The sequence below is a fragment of the Rhinatrema bivittatum genome, chromosome 1, assembly GCF_901001135.1.
Source record: "Rhinatrema bivittatum chromosome 1, aRhiBiv1.1, whole genome shotgun sequence".
Classification (NCBI taxonomy): domain Eukaryota; kingdom Metazoa; phylum Chordata; class Amphibia; order Gymnophiona; family Rhinatrematidae; genus Rhinatrema; species Rhinatrema bivittatum.
This window is the reverse complement of record NC_042615.1, coordinates 532,608,810-532,622,931: the sequence shown is the minus strand read 5'-3', so window position 1 is coordinate 532,622,931 and position 14,122 is coordinate 532,608,810. Positions and strand designations below refer to the sequence as shown.

At 46.7% G+C, this 14,122-nt stretch overlaps 1 protein-coding gene across 7 annotated transcripts in view; it reads right to left on the bottom strand.

Moving 5' to 3' along the window:
- Positions 1-14,122, bottom strand: part of JAK2 (Janus kinase 2) — a 419,848-nt gene that overhangs the window by 21,850 nt on the left and 383,876 nt on the right. The gene's annotated exons all lie outside the window — the stretch shown is intronic.

The window sequence follows — 14,122 nt, the reverse complement described above, 5'->3', positions numbered from 1 at the left end:
TCGGCCCCGCTGGCGTCAGCATGCAGGTCTCGCCTCTCTTCATTCTTCGGCCCCGCTGGCGTCAGCGCGCAGCGTCTCGCCTCTCTTCATTCTTCGGCCCCGCTGGCGTCAGCGAGCAGGTCTCGCCTCTCTTCATTCTTCAGCCCTGCCGGCGGCGCGCAGGTCTCTTCATTTTTCGGCCTCGCTGGCGTCGGGGCGCAGGTCTCTCCGCTCTTCAGCCGCCGGCAGCGCCATGCAGTGTCTCTTCTTTTTTCGGCCCCGCTGGCCTGGCCTCCAGCGGTGGCGCGCAGTGTCTCTCCATTCTTCAGCCCCGCCCCTGGGAGAAGGGAAGCAGAAGCGGGGCAGTGGAACACCGGGAGCCGCGACACACCTGCCGGTGCTTGGCGACACACTAATGTGTCGCGACACACCGGTTGAGAACCACTGTTCTAACAGCTACCTACGTGAAATGCAATTTTAATTTTTATATTGGGCTTTTGTCTCCCAAGCATTAGCATTTAGAGCTAATCTTACCCCAACAGCAAATTATAGAAAGTGCAACACATCTAAAAGGTACCCTTACTCATGCTTTTTGGGTTTGCCCAGGGATTTTCTCTTTTTGGCAAAGGGCGATGAAATATATTAATACAATGCAACAAAGTAATATCTCTATGAAACCGGACGTCATATTGTTCAATATGGGAATTTCCAGACATGTAAGGAAGAGTTGCCATAAACGGCTAGTCAGGAAAATGCTAGCACAGGGAAAAAGATCCATATTGCTGGTTTGGAGATCCGAGACCTCTCCATCATTTTGGCAGTGTCTATGGAATCCCTTGCTGCATGCTCCTCATAGACAAGATCACAATTTTTGAAACTTTGGGAACCAAACTTGAGCATTATATCCCACAGGGCTCGTAGCCTAATTCTGAATACTTTATGATTCTGAATATTGTAATAATATAGCTTAAGTTATATTGATTGGGTCTGCATGTAACGCTGAGGTATGGAGGGAGAGTTGGGGAGAGAATGGGATAAGTGCAAGAAACATCCATGTGTTTTATTAGGTCTGGCGAATCAGAGAACAATGTCAGATTTATTGTATTGGTTTTCAGTATAATGGTTATGTTGAATGGATGTGTGGGGAAGGCTATAAGGGGAGAAAAAGTTGTAGATGCATTGTTTTTGCTGTTTGACGATCTTGATGTTTAATAAAACATGATTTACTAAAACTGTAAACAAATTTCCAATCCACCTGATCGAAAGCTTTTTCAGCATCAAAACTAAGTAGAGAGGGCAGCTTCTGCTTGCAGCTAATTTCCATCGAGGCCACTAATTTACGCACGTTGGAGACCACAGTCCTCTCTTTTAAAAAACCCACTTGTTCCACTCCAATCAGGTTCGGCAAATATTGAGCCAATCTATCGGCCATGATCTTTGCTAATAATTTTACCTCAAAATTTAGGAGTGAGATAGGTCTATATGACCCAGCTATGAAAGAGTCAAATCCCGGTTTGGGAAGCACAGTTACAAAGGCCATGTTAGGAGAATGTGGAAAATGTCCTCTTTCTATTAAGTCCCCATATTTTTCATCCAGGGTGTTAAGATTCTGCCCGCAGCTGGGGCCGCAGGCAGCTTCTCACCTATTTTCCCCTTCTTCTTCAGCAGCCCAGAGGCCACAGACGTCCTTTCCGCGTGGCTGGGGCCACTCCGGTGTTGGCCTGTGGCCAGGAGGCCACCGATGGCGTCCCCACGCAGTCCGGAGACCACAGACGTTCTTGCTACTGCCCGGTGGCAGGGAGCCGCTCAGGTGCAGCCCTTGTGGCCAGGAGGCCGCCGACAGCACTCCTACGTGGCCCGGAGGCCGCCGACGTTACCTTGTCCCCTCCGTGGGGAGGGGCCTCCATCCTTGGCTCTACCTGCGGCATGGAGCCGCCTTCAGTCTCTTCTTTGTGGCCTGGCCACTGCCGCCTATGTTGGGGCCTGTTCTGCGGCCTGCTCCTGCTCCACTCAGCGGATCCCCCGATGGACCGGGAATCGAAGGCATCGGAAGCATCGATGGACCGGGAAGAGGCATCGAAGGCATCAACGGCCGTCGGGGGTTTTGTAGCCCCGATGGACCAGGTAAAGGATCCGAGTCCAACTCTTCTTCTTCTGATGAAACCGGAATCGGTAGAGCTGGAGTCATTGGAGGATCCATCGGTGGTATTGGTGCAGGTTGCGTTGGGAAGGCACTGATTAAGGCATTGAGTCTGCTGAGTAGAGGCGCAAATACCAATGGCTCCGATGTCGGTGCTGGTGCGGGTATTGGCGTTGGTGGAGGCTGCAGTTTCTGAAAAGCCTCGATGACTGCTTGTTGTATCATGGTAGTCACTTCTTCTCTGGAGACTGGGACTGGATCCACTGTCCTAGTAGAAGGTATGATGGGCTGTACTGGCTCATCCACATGTGTATGTGGTGGCTCAATCTCCAACACCAATCCCGGTGGAGAATGTCTCGGTATCTCAGGTACAGAGGGGCGTGGAAGCTCATGTACCTGGACCCGCTTCACTATTGGCTTGATGGCCATCGATGCCGATGTGGTACCCGTTCCTCCACTTGGTATGGAGTCGGTTCGATGACGGTGACGTTGTTTTTCTCGATGCTCTTTACCTGACATTGAAGAAGCAGCCATCGATGTCACCGAGGGAGTTGGAGATGGAAGGTCAGCGGTTTTCTTCTTTCCACGGTGTTTTTCGGTGAAAGAAGGGACTATCATCGGTGATGACTGTGTTGAAGTTGATGGCGTAACTTTTTTGAAGAGATCTTCCATTTTGACCAGCCGGGCATGCCTGTCCTTCAGAATCATTTGAGTGCAGGTCATACATGCGCGGACATCATGGCTGGAACAGAGGCAAAATTCACATATTTCATGTGGGTCTGTTATTGATATTGTTCGGGGTCAATTTGGACATTTTTTGAATCCCGTGGCCATGATTAAAAAGAAGGCCGGGAAACGGTCGGTGACCTGTGGTTATCGATGTGAGGTGGCAGGAACAGACTGAAAAAATGTCCGAAACGGTACTCACTGAACACTTCGAAGGGAGACCCCTTGTAGGGAATTTTTTTAAGAGAAAATTTTAATTTTTTGTGAGGAAAAATTTTGTGAAAGAACTCACAGAGCTCCTTCAACATGAGGCTAACAGCAATGTGGAAAAAAAGAGACTGAAGGGAGACCCCTGTGGCTTCAGGGTTCATGGCATGCTGGGCATGCTCAGTGGGCTCAGTGTGCCAGTCAAAAGTTTCTAGAAACTTTGACAGAAAGTTTTCTGTGATAGGGCTCCATCAATGATGTCACCCCATATGTGAGGACTAACATCCTGCTTGTCCTGCGATAAAAACATTGATTTTTTATATCAATATAATTACAATAATGATATAAACCATCCTATTAATTAAAAATAAAATCCCATTTCCTTGCATATAACAAGCATACCACACAAACACATCACATCATAAAACCCAGACCCTTCTCCTATTTATGCTGAATATCAAATGTACATGCGGTAAAACATTGGATATTACGATACATGCAAGGCCGAATATGATTATTCACACAATGTATGATTGAGAAGTCAGTGAAATGCAAAGGTGTGAAAAATATGTGATATGATTATTTACGAAAGGAGAATATTTAAATAACCAGCGGTGACTATATAAGAGATGAATTTCAACTTAGATAATGAACATATCGAATATTACATGGGAATTTTGCCATGATTATTTGTTGAACTTTTCAATTTTCAAGGAACAAGAGGACTATGTTTCTTTCAATGGTGGTTTTGTCCGGACTAAAATAATCTGGGAATTTGTTCTTTGTTGAGCACATCTTGCTTGTAATTGAATGTTATATATGGGTTTAGAATGTACATTTGATCCACTGACACTTTGCAAAATTCTTATCTTATATAGCTGCTTCAGTGCTGTCAAGGACAGCATTAACACATTAAAATTAAGAGGTTAACACTATTTGAACAAACATGCCCTGCTGAAAAGGTACTCAAACTAAGAGCCTGGAATAAGCCTTCTATTTCACCTATGGTCCTTTCAAAAATGGCCTACTGCCAATTATCACCTCAGCACTAGCTATTATATGATTGGCCATATGACCACTGGAACTCCATACCCTTGTAACCAGACCAAGATATAGAGGTTTGCCCCAATGAAGGGGTTTTTTTTTTCACACCCTTTTTGAGCAAAGGGGCTAAAATATTAAGGGATAAATAATAAACCCAGGCAAAAATGGTTGCTTTCATTGGGATTAAAATGCCCAGGGCCGGTGCAAGGGTATCAAGTGCCCTAGCAAACATTACAGCCTTGTGAGCCCCCTCCGACCTCAATGCTAACACCCCCCACCCAGCCCATCCCACACACAATTAAAAATTATGTATTTTATAATTTTATAACAGATTTTACACAAAAAAACATTCAAAGGTCAGTTTTCAAAGTTAAAAATATCAACTTACACCATGTATTTTATATTTACAGGCACTGTTAAGTGCCAACCAGAAAACCCTGCAAAAAAGCAAAAGCAATTTTGAGTGTGGGCTTGGTGCTCAGAAAGTCATGAATAAACTGAATTAGAATTACAATATAGTACACCTCCCATTTAAAAACAACCCTAAGTGCCAGTACTTAAACAATCTTACCTATGAAAGAAAATATTACACCAGGCCCTAAAACACCAATATACCTCCTATTAGGGAAACAGAACAAGTTAAGCTGCAATAGATCCAAACACAGAAACTACATGATACCAGAATACCTCACCTCATTCACACATGCAGTACATAGACAAATACTCACCAAATATAGAATAAAAAGACCATAAAGTATAAAAAGAAATGAGAAAACAAACTGAACTGGAACCACAATCCAGACTCTGTATGCAATGCAACAATGGAAAAACAGAAACATAGCCAGCCCTCATAAATCAAACAATAAAATAAAAAATTATAAATCATTTTATATATGCTTATTTTGTATGCACAAGATGAGCATACAAGAAGTGCCAGTACCGCAAGTATTGAATACCGTGGGGACCGATCGGCACACAAGGAGCTGCAGAAGGACCACCCTCTTCTTTTGGTGGAGTGCAGGCGTCTGTCATCGGTGAGAGAGTCCACTGGTTGCCGCAAGTGTCTCTCTCTTCTTCTGCCGCTGGAGGGATGGGTCCATCGGGGGTTGCATGGGCCTCTCACTGCTTCCTTTAGTGGGCTCCTTCCACCGCCTTACCTTCTTTCTGTTGGTTCCACCCGCGGCTTTCCCGAACTTCTCCTCCTTTTCTTTGGCCACGGATGGACTCCACCTTTATCCCTGTCTGGTGTATCTCTCCTTGGGCCTTTCCTCATCTTCAGCCAAGGGCACTGGCTGCTTTTCTTGTCTTCTCCGCCAGCTGAATGGGCTCCACAGGTGGCCTCCCTCTATCTTCGGCACCATCAGTGGGGGGCTTGTGTTGGCAATTTTGGCACCTCCTAAGGGTTGGCGATCTAGGTGACTGCCTAGTTCGCCTAGTGGAAGTGCTGGTCCTGATGATGATATCCTTATTTAAAGATGGCCTACAAGAACTACTCTTTAAGCACACGTCACTTTTAAAGATGGCCACGGTTGGAGCAACACTGAAACTTAGTTGCTTGGGGAGGACCACAGCTCCAAAACCTGGGCTAGTGGGGGAAGACATCTGCTGTATCCAGAGAGAATCTTATTGCATCTGGCCAATAAACAATCTCCCTTCAGTCAATAATCCTTGTGTGCGCGGGTAGAAAATGGTGAAGCAAAATGAGCCATTTTTTAAAAATTTATTATATTTTTATTCTACCTTTTAGCTCTTCAAAGTGGATTACATTCGGGTACAGTACGTATTTGCCCATCAGTTATGCACCCAACTACTCACAAGAACAATGGTCAAAAATTTCACCATGAGGACCTGAAACCAGGAACAGACTACTGCCACCATAGGTCACACCAAAGACCCCTTAACTGTACTGCCCTGAAGGTAAAAAATTGCCAAAAGAGGTGGCTGATGGGCAGACTGGCCCACACTTATCTGTGATCACCAGTCCATCCCAGCTTCCTCCCTAAGTTCCATCCCTGGGATCAAAAGACAGAGCACCACTTCGGTTGTGGCTCTCCACTCCTATATTGGGATGGATTGGCTTCTTTACCCTCAATTCTGGTCTAGCAAAAGTTTTTGCATTTTTCTTAGAAAATTTGGGTCTCCTATATTTGAGCATCTTTGCTTATACTGTCTTTCTCAAAACCTGACATTGCACAAACACGCTGTAGTCTATGGGAACAGATAAGATTAATGAAAAGGTCATAAGAAAAATCAGATTTACTAGTTAGTAACCTTTTTTTTTTTTTTTTTTTTTAAAGAATTTAATCTAAATTTTCCCCAAGAGGTTACTCCCTAATTCAGTATTGTGATTGCCATGTTTGTCCACTTGAATGCACAGAAATAAAGGGTAACAAATAAAAACAAAAACAATATGATAGATTTTAAAATCATGAGAGGTCTAGAACGGGTAGATGTGAATCGGTTATTTATTCTTTCGGATAGTAGAAAGACTAGGGGGCACTCCATGAAGTTAGCATGGAGCACATTTAAAACTAATCAGAGAAAGTTCTTTTTTACTCAACGCACAATTAAACTCTGGAATTTGTTGCCAGAGGATGTGGTTAGTGCAGTTAGTATAGCTGTGTTTAAAAAAGGATTGGATAAGTTCTTGGAGGAGAAGTCCATTACCTGCTATTAAGTTCACTTAGAGAATAGCCACTGCCATTAGCAATGGTAACATGGAATAGACTTAGTTTTTGGGTAATTGCCAGGTTCTTATGGCCTGGATTGGCCACTGTTGGAAACAGGATGCTGGGCTTGATGGACCCTTGGTCTGACCCAGTATGGCATTTTCTTATGTTCTTAATATGTATCGGGTGATACCTTTTTATTGGGCTAACTTAATACATTATTCAGCTGCTGTGCGACTTGGCAAGTTATATGTATCTAGCTAATTTAGTCGAGATATTCAATGGTGCAGCGGTGCTGCTGAATATACCTAGCTTTCTTAAAGTTAGCCAGGTAAGCTTATCCAGCTAAGCTAAAAGCTTAGCTGGATAAGTCACTTATTATGCTAACTGGCACCCACTGACTATAAGTACACAATACTCGTGCAATACCTCTGTCTAATATCTAAACTAGATCAACATTCCAGAGGAAACTCGGCAATATAGAATGCCAAAAAATATACAATGTATACAATGTATGTATTAAGAATGATGTATATACAATAAAAAAAATAAAATTTTGGCATTCTATATTGCCGAGCACCCACTGAGTATAGCCAGAAGTCAGATTTATCTGGCTATTTTTTTTTTTAATTGGAGTCTTCATGACTAGTTTTCGAGTGCTAAAAATGTTTTGTTCAAGTCAGAATTTGTATAGTAAATGGTAAATATATTTTTATACTGATTTTTGAAAACTTCAAAACAGTGAATAATTAAATCATAAATTACAAATTCATAAAAACATCAAATAAACACCAAATAACAAAACATAATTTAAAACATCCTTCAATAATAAACCAAGCATAAAATCATTAAGACAGTTCTAAGAAATTAGTAAAAAATCTGGGAAAACAACCAGGATTTGATCAACTTTCTAAACGTCATAAAATCGCTCTCAGCTCTCATGTTAAATGGCAAAGAATTCCAGATTAATGGGGCTTAAAACTGAAAGGTAGTTTCTCTGGTAACCGCTAGCAAAATCTACTGTAGTAAGGGGAGCCTTAAAATGAAAGAGCAAGCAAGTACATTACCTAGAAATATAAAGTAGTATGTTTGTCATAAGTGAACTAGGCCTTCCCAAACCTGTCCTGGGGAACTCACAGCCAGTCAGGTTTTTAGGATATTCACAATGAGAATGCATGAGATAAATTTACATTTACCTAGTCTCCAGTGAATGTAAATTTCATACATATTAATCGTGGCTATTCTGAAAACCTGAATGGCTGGGAGAGCCTCGGAGCAGATTTAGGAAACCATGCCCTTAACTCCTGGAGTGAGATAGTGATGGGCAATTTTGGTCCTTAACGGCTACATACTGATCACATTTTCAATATATCCTCTATGAACATGTATGAGAGATACTGTATTTGCATAACACACCTGAACTGCATGCAAATCTATCTCATGCATATTCCTTGAGGATATCGTAGAAACCAGATTAGTTTGTGACTGTTGAGGACCAGAATTGTCCACCCCTGCTCTAGGACATGGCTGGGGGATTGATTGGCAAGACTATGTTACATTGATCTAGTCCCCCTTTCTTTCTCCCACTTCTATAATTTTCTTATTGTTTATCCATTGCTCTGTTCCCTGTGGTGCTGGGTAATGACGTTTTGCTGCATCCTTATGCAGAATCAGTTTTGGGTTCCTGCCTATTAAACAAGCATTCAAAGAAATAATGGAAGCAGCAGCAGGATAAGGCAGGGCTGACACGCTCCATGCGGGGAGGCCCTCCCGTTAACATGGCGTGAGCCCGAGGGACCTCCCCTTACCCTGCTGCATCAGCCTGCCGATCCCGGGCAGGGAGCGAGGGGGGAGGGAGCGCATGGTGACAACAAGGCCCAAGGCTGCGTCTGTCGTCAGGCTTGCGCTTATCACGAGACTGAGGCCAGCCATAACCTTTCCGCAGGTGCCTGACACTTCCTCTTTTCGGCCAGCACCTGCGTTGCGAGGAACTTTCCCGTGCGGCAGGGCTCACAAAGCACACGGCTCGGCAGACCGGAGGCCTGAGCATGTCCAACTCATTCCCGGAAGGAGGATTCCCAGGACAGTCACCCCGAACCAACCCCCACCCACCATGGACCCACGGAAAGAGCGGCAGGAGCTGTAAGACCGGGCTGCAACCCTACTCGGCGCCGTTGAGTTAGATCCCCCTCCCCCCCTCCCCCTAACAGCCTCTAGCTGAAGCAGGGAGAATAGGGCAGATAGCCCATATCAACCTCTACTCAGCCGGTTGCAGAAATTCCGGTGGGCCAAATCAGCATGGCTGGGGGTAAAGGCCGATCAGGGAAAGGAGACGCCAAGGGAGGAGGACAGTGGCAAGACGTGGAGGGAGACAGATCGTGGGGAGCTGCAGTCAAGGAGGCCTTGACCCCGGCTGCGAGAGGTGGGACGGTTGGAGGGAGGCCAGACGGACCATAGATGAGGAGGATGCAGCAAGATGGGATCAGGAGCGGACAGTCAATGATGCGGTAGGAGGAACCTGCCATGCCTCAGATGGGCAATGTCGCAGCGGCCCTGGGTGAGAGACACACGGGAAGCGCAGCAGAGTGGTCAGCGATCAGGGGCAACCTGGGCTGCATCCGCCGGGTGGGGCTTACGGCCCAGCTCAATGGCCATTATGGCCTATGTGGCCCCTGATGGGATCTGGACAGCAAGGACAAGCCACGACAGCGGCGCACCATAGCCCATACCAGCACTTCCACTGCTGCCCATGTTTCCCCAAGCATATCCGCAGATGTGTCACCCATGGTGGCATATCCACAGATGTGTCACCCATGGTGGCGGCCAACGGCATGTGTCACCCATGGTGGCAGCCAATGGCAGCCAACGGCGACCTGGCAGGGCGGCACGAGTCCCTAATTCAGCAGCGGTGGAGACCTCGGCTACAGCAGAAGGCAGCAGCGGGACGACGAATTTGGCAAATCAAAAAGAGGTGCCTCAGTAGGCTACGAGGGATACAGTGGCAACCGCACGACCCTAGGGTCAAGCTGCAAAGGAGGAGCTGGGGGGCGGTCAAGCATCACATGACCCGGAACAGAGTGCCAGAGCATCAACCAGCGGGGACAGCAACGACACGGGGACGTCCGGACCTCCCACTGAGGCCCGAGCGGAGCGAGAACCAGCTTCAGACGCACGAGGTGCGGAGTCAAGGGTATCAGGGGAAATGAGGGAGAATGGTACAAAAAGAAAAAGGAACAGGAACAGGAACTGTTCAAGCCAAGGTTCATCTGGGGACAACTCTGATTTGAGTGACTCACTGGCAGATACTTCTGCTCGGCCCATGCACAATCTTCTGGAGGCAAGTAGAGCACCACCGGCTCTTACCAACTTGTCTCAGCTTTGGGAGAGCGTACCTAAGGCCTTGAGGAGCAAGATAAAGAAGAGGGAATATATAGATATTTTTACAATCTTAGAGGACTGAAAAGGGGCAGCGGAACAAAAGAAGGGGGAAGAAAAAGGATGAGTCAGGGGGGCAGAAGCGAATATTCCCAGAAACAATTAATTGTACCAGGGCTTTCCTGTGAATGATTAGCGTGCTGGACAGGACGACCCCTCACAGTACGACCTCATGCTCAGCTATGCGGATACTATTCTCGAGGCACACAGGGAATACCAGGGATGGGTCTGGTTAAATTATGATGAAACGTTCAGGGATAAGATGGAGGAAAACAGATTTATGTCCTGGGGGACACAAGATGTGGGACTGTGGTTGCGACAGATGACCAACAAGGCCATGGATGCAGGGGCATCCAATAAATCGGGGCGGCCACACAGCGGCCCTTCAACATCAGGTTGTACTAATTGGGAGGAGAATGGAAACAGTAAGGTATGCTGGCGGTTTAACAAGTTCGGGTGTACCTTCCAAGAGGGCAAATTTAAACATATTTGTTCGGTCTGCACCGCGCCACATCCCGCGACTAAGTGCACAAGGAAGGGTTCGTGGAACATGGGGGGGAGTTTTGGGAAAGTAAAGTAACAGACAATTTTGCAGGGCTCCCTCACCGGTTTGAGTAGCAGCTATGAAAAAATGGCTGGCAATCTACCCTAGGCGCAGGGATGTGCAGATTATGAGAGGTGGTTTCCAATATGGTTTTATCATATCTTTTTCAGGGCAAAATTAGTAACATAATTTCGGTCAACGCCCTTTCTGCTGTTCGACACACAGACATAGTCCAGAAAAAGCTGGAAAAAAAGATTGAAGTAGGCAGAATGGCTGGCCCATTCATGGATCCCCCATTCCGAGCGATGATCGCCTTTGGCCGTCATGCCAAAGAAGGAACCAGGCGAGTTCAGACTCATCCAAAACTTATCACGCCCCCCAAGGAAGTCAGTGAACGACTACTTGCCGGAGGAGGAGGAGTGTTCGGTACAGTACGCTTCATTTGATTCGGCAATTAGCCTATTGAGACAGTGCGGAAAGGGGGCGTTAATGGCAAAGGCAGACATTAAATCAACATTCAGATTACTCCAGGTACCCCCCCCCCCCCCCACAGTTTCCCCATTCTGGACTTTCAGTTTAGAGGTTTCTACTATTTTGATAAGTGCATGCCTATGGGGTGCTCCATATCTTGTGCATATTTCGAGCTGTTCAGTATATTCCTGCATTGAGTCTTGGAGAAAAAGACAGGAAACCGTAACATGGTGCATTACCTCGACGATTTCTTATTCATAGGCCCAGGGTCAAGCATAGACACATATTCCCGAACCATGCTAACATTCCAGAATATGGCGGAGGAGTTTGGGGTGCCGTTAGTGCAGGAGAAAACAGAAGGGCCAGTTTCGGTCATATCCTTTTTGGGAATCGTGCTGGATATGCAGGCAATGACATCGAGGTTGCCGTTCCAAAAACTGCTCAAGCTACAGACCACGCTTAGGCAGGCCTTATCAAGCAAGTAGGTCACTTTGGTCGCCATGCAATCTATAATAGGAAGTCTGAATTTTGCATGCTTATGGGCCGATGCAGCAAAGTGCGCTCACGCCGAGCGCACTGTTAGCCCCCATTTGGATGCGCTATTTTTACCCCTTATACAGTATGGGGTAATAGCGCATGGAAAATGCGCGACCAACCCCTCCGAAATTAATAGCGCCTGCAACATTCAAATGCATGTTGATGAGCATGCATGTTGATGTCGAAATTAACGCCTGCCAAAGGCAGGAGTTAATTTCGGCCGGCACCGGGGAAGTGTACAGAAAAGCAGAAAAAAACTGCTTTTCTGTACACCCTCCGACTTAATATCATAGCGATAATAAGTCGGAGTTCCCAAAGATTTAAAAAAAAAAAAAAAAAATCTGCCCACTGCCCGGAAAACGGACGCTCAATTTTGCCAGCATCCGTTTTCCGAACCCCTGGCTGTCAGCGGGTTCGACAATCGACACCGGTAAAATTAAGCATTGGCTGTCAAACCCACTGACAGCTGCCGCTTCAACCAAAAAGGAGGCACTTGGGACGCGCTAGTGTCCCCCTAGCGCCTCCTTTTTACCGCGGGCCCTAATTTGCATACCTGGGCTTCCTGAATCACGCGCCCAGGAGAGTGGCCTGGGCGCGCGTCGGGAGAGTGTGCACTCGCCGGCTCTCCCGTGAAGTTTTCTGTATCTGCCTGTGAGTGATTCCCATGGGAGTGCATTTCTTAGGCATATTTCAGGGGTTTCAGTAGGGCGCAAAAATTTTTACAGGGTCAAGGAAGGGTGGCTGGACCGGTAGAAGGTAAACTCATTGTCAAGTTCATTTCCAGGGCGAAGGAGTTGGGGTTGTCTAGAGTGGCAACGATCAACCACTTAGCGGGTTTTGCATTCTTCACGAAAGCCCAGGAGCTTGGGGACCCACTCGAAAACGTTATGGTTAAGAAGATGCTGGCAGTTTGGGGTAGGGGGTTGGAATGGGACGGGGATAAGAGGCGACCAATAACACACGAGATATCAGTCTGTTTATGGCACGCAGTACCACAGGTCTGCACATTGGAATCCGAAATAGAGTTATTCAGAGCTGCCTTTTGCACTGCATTTTTTGCGGCACCGCAGGTGAGTTGGTGGCCACATCCAAAAAGGATCCTGGGAAAAACAGTATACTAGTTAAAAACGTCCGGGCACAGGGGCAGAGCATTAGTATAATAGTGCAGCGATCAAAAACTAATCAACGGGCAAGAAGGGCTGAAATCCGCTTAGCGCAGGTGGTATCACAAGTAACTTGCCCGGTTAAAAATATTAATCAGTATCTGCATGCAAGGCCCATCGGGGGCACACACCTGCTAGTTCACGTGGATGTGGTGCCATTGACAAAATTTCAGTTTGCTGCCGTTCTCCGTCGGGCATTGACTAAAATTGGTCTTGATCCGACAGAATACGGGATGCATTCTTTCAGGATCGGGGCAGCCACAAGCGCAGCTCAGGCTGGTTTGCCCATGGACATTATCTGTAGGATTGGTCGTTGGTAGTCCGCAGCAGCCAGCTTGTATGTGAGGCCGGGATTGTGCCGATTTGTCCCTAACTATTAATCCATTCCCTTTTCAGGTCCGTAGTCAGAACAGAACGGAGGATATTATGGGTGGTGGGACACTCCTTTGTGCATTGGGCCGCCAAGAGGGTGCAGGAGTGATCGTACGGCACACATTTGGGCTTGGCTCAGTGGGGCGCCCGGCTGTTATGGATGGGAATGCGAGGAATGAGGTGGGGTCAATTGCTACCCAAGGTGCGATGCAAGTTGAACACATTCAAGAGATCAGATATCATAGTTATACATTTAGGAGGTAATGATCTGGGCGAGTATTCGTGCAAGCAGCTGATCAACATGATAAAGAGAGATTTAGTGACTTTAAGAGAACTGACCCCCCCCCCCCCCGGGCCATGCTAATATGGTCGGATATCATACCCCACATCAAGTGGCGGGAAACTAAGTTATGGGACAGGGGTAGTAAGAAAGTGAATATGTAGATAGGATTATGGGTTCAGAGGATGGGGGGCCAACAAATAAGGCCTGAGTGGGCAGACGAGTTATGCGAGGGCTTATATCTGCCGGACAAGATACATCTATCCGGAGTGGGATATGACCTATATAATAACGACATACAGGAGGCACTGGATCAATTGTTGGGTGGTGGGGGTAGGCTGCTGAAGTAGTGGTGTGGGCCTGGGACAAGTAAGATACTATCCCAGGCCTGTGGTGGGGGTACCCGAGTCAATAGGCAAATAGGGGCCTGGAGGACAGGGTGTGGACAAACTGCAGGTCCTATGGGACGGAGTAGTACGTCAAGTGTGCATGGGCTGCCCAGAGGTGATGGCCCCCTTGCTTGGAGCCACGGCAGGGGGCCGGAAGATTTCGGCG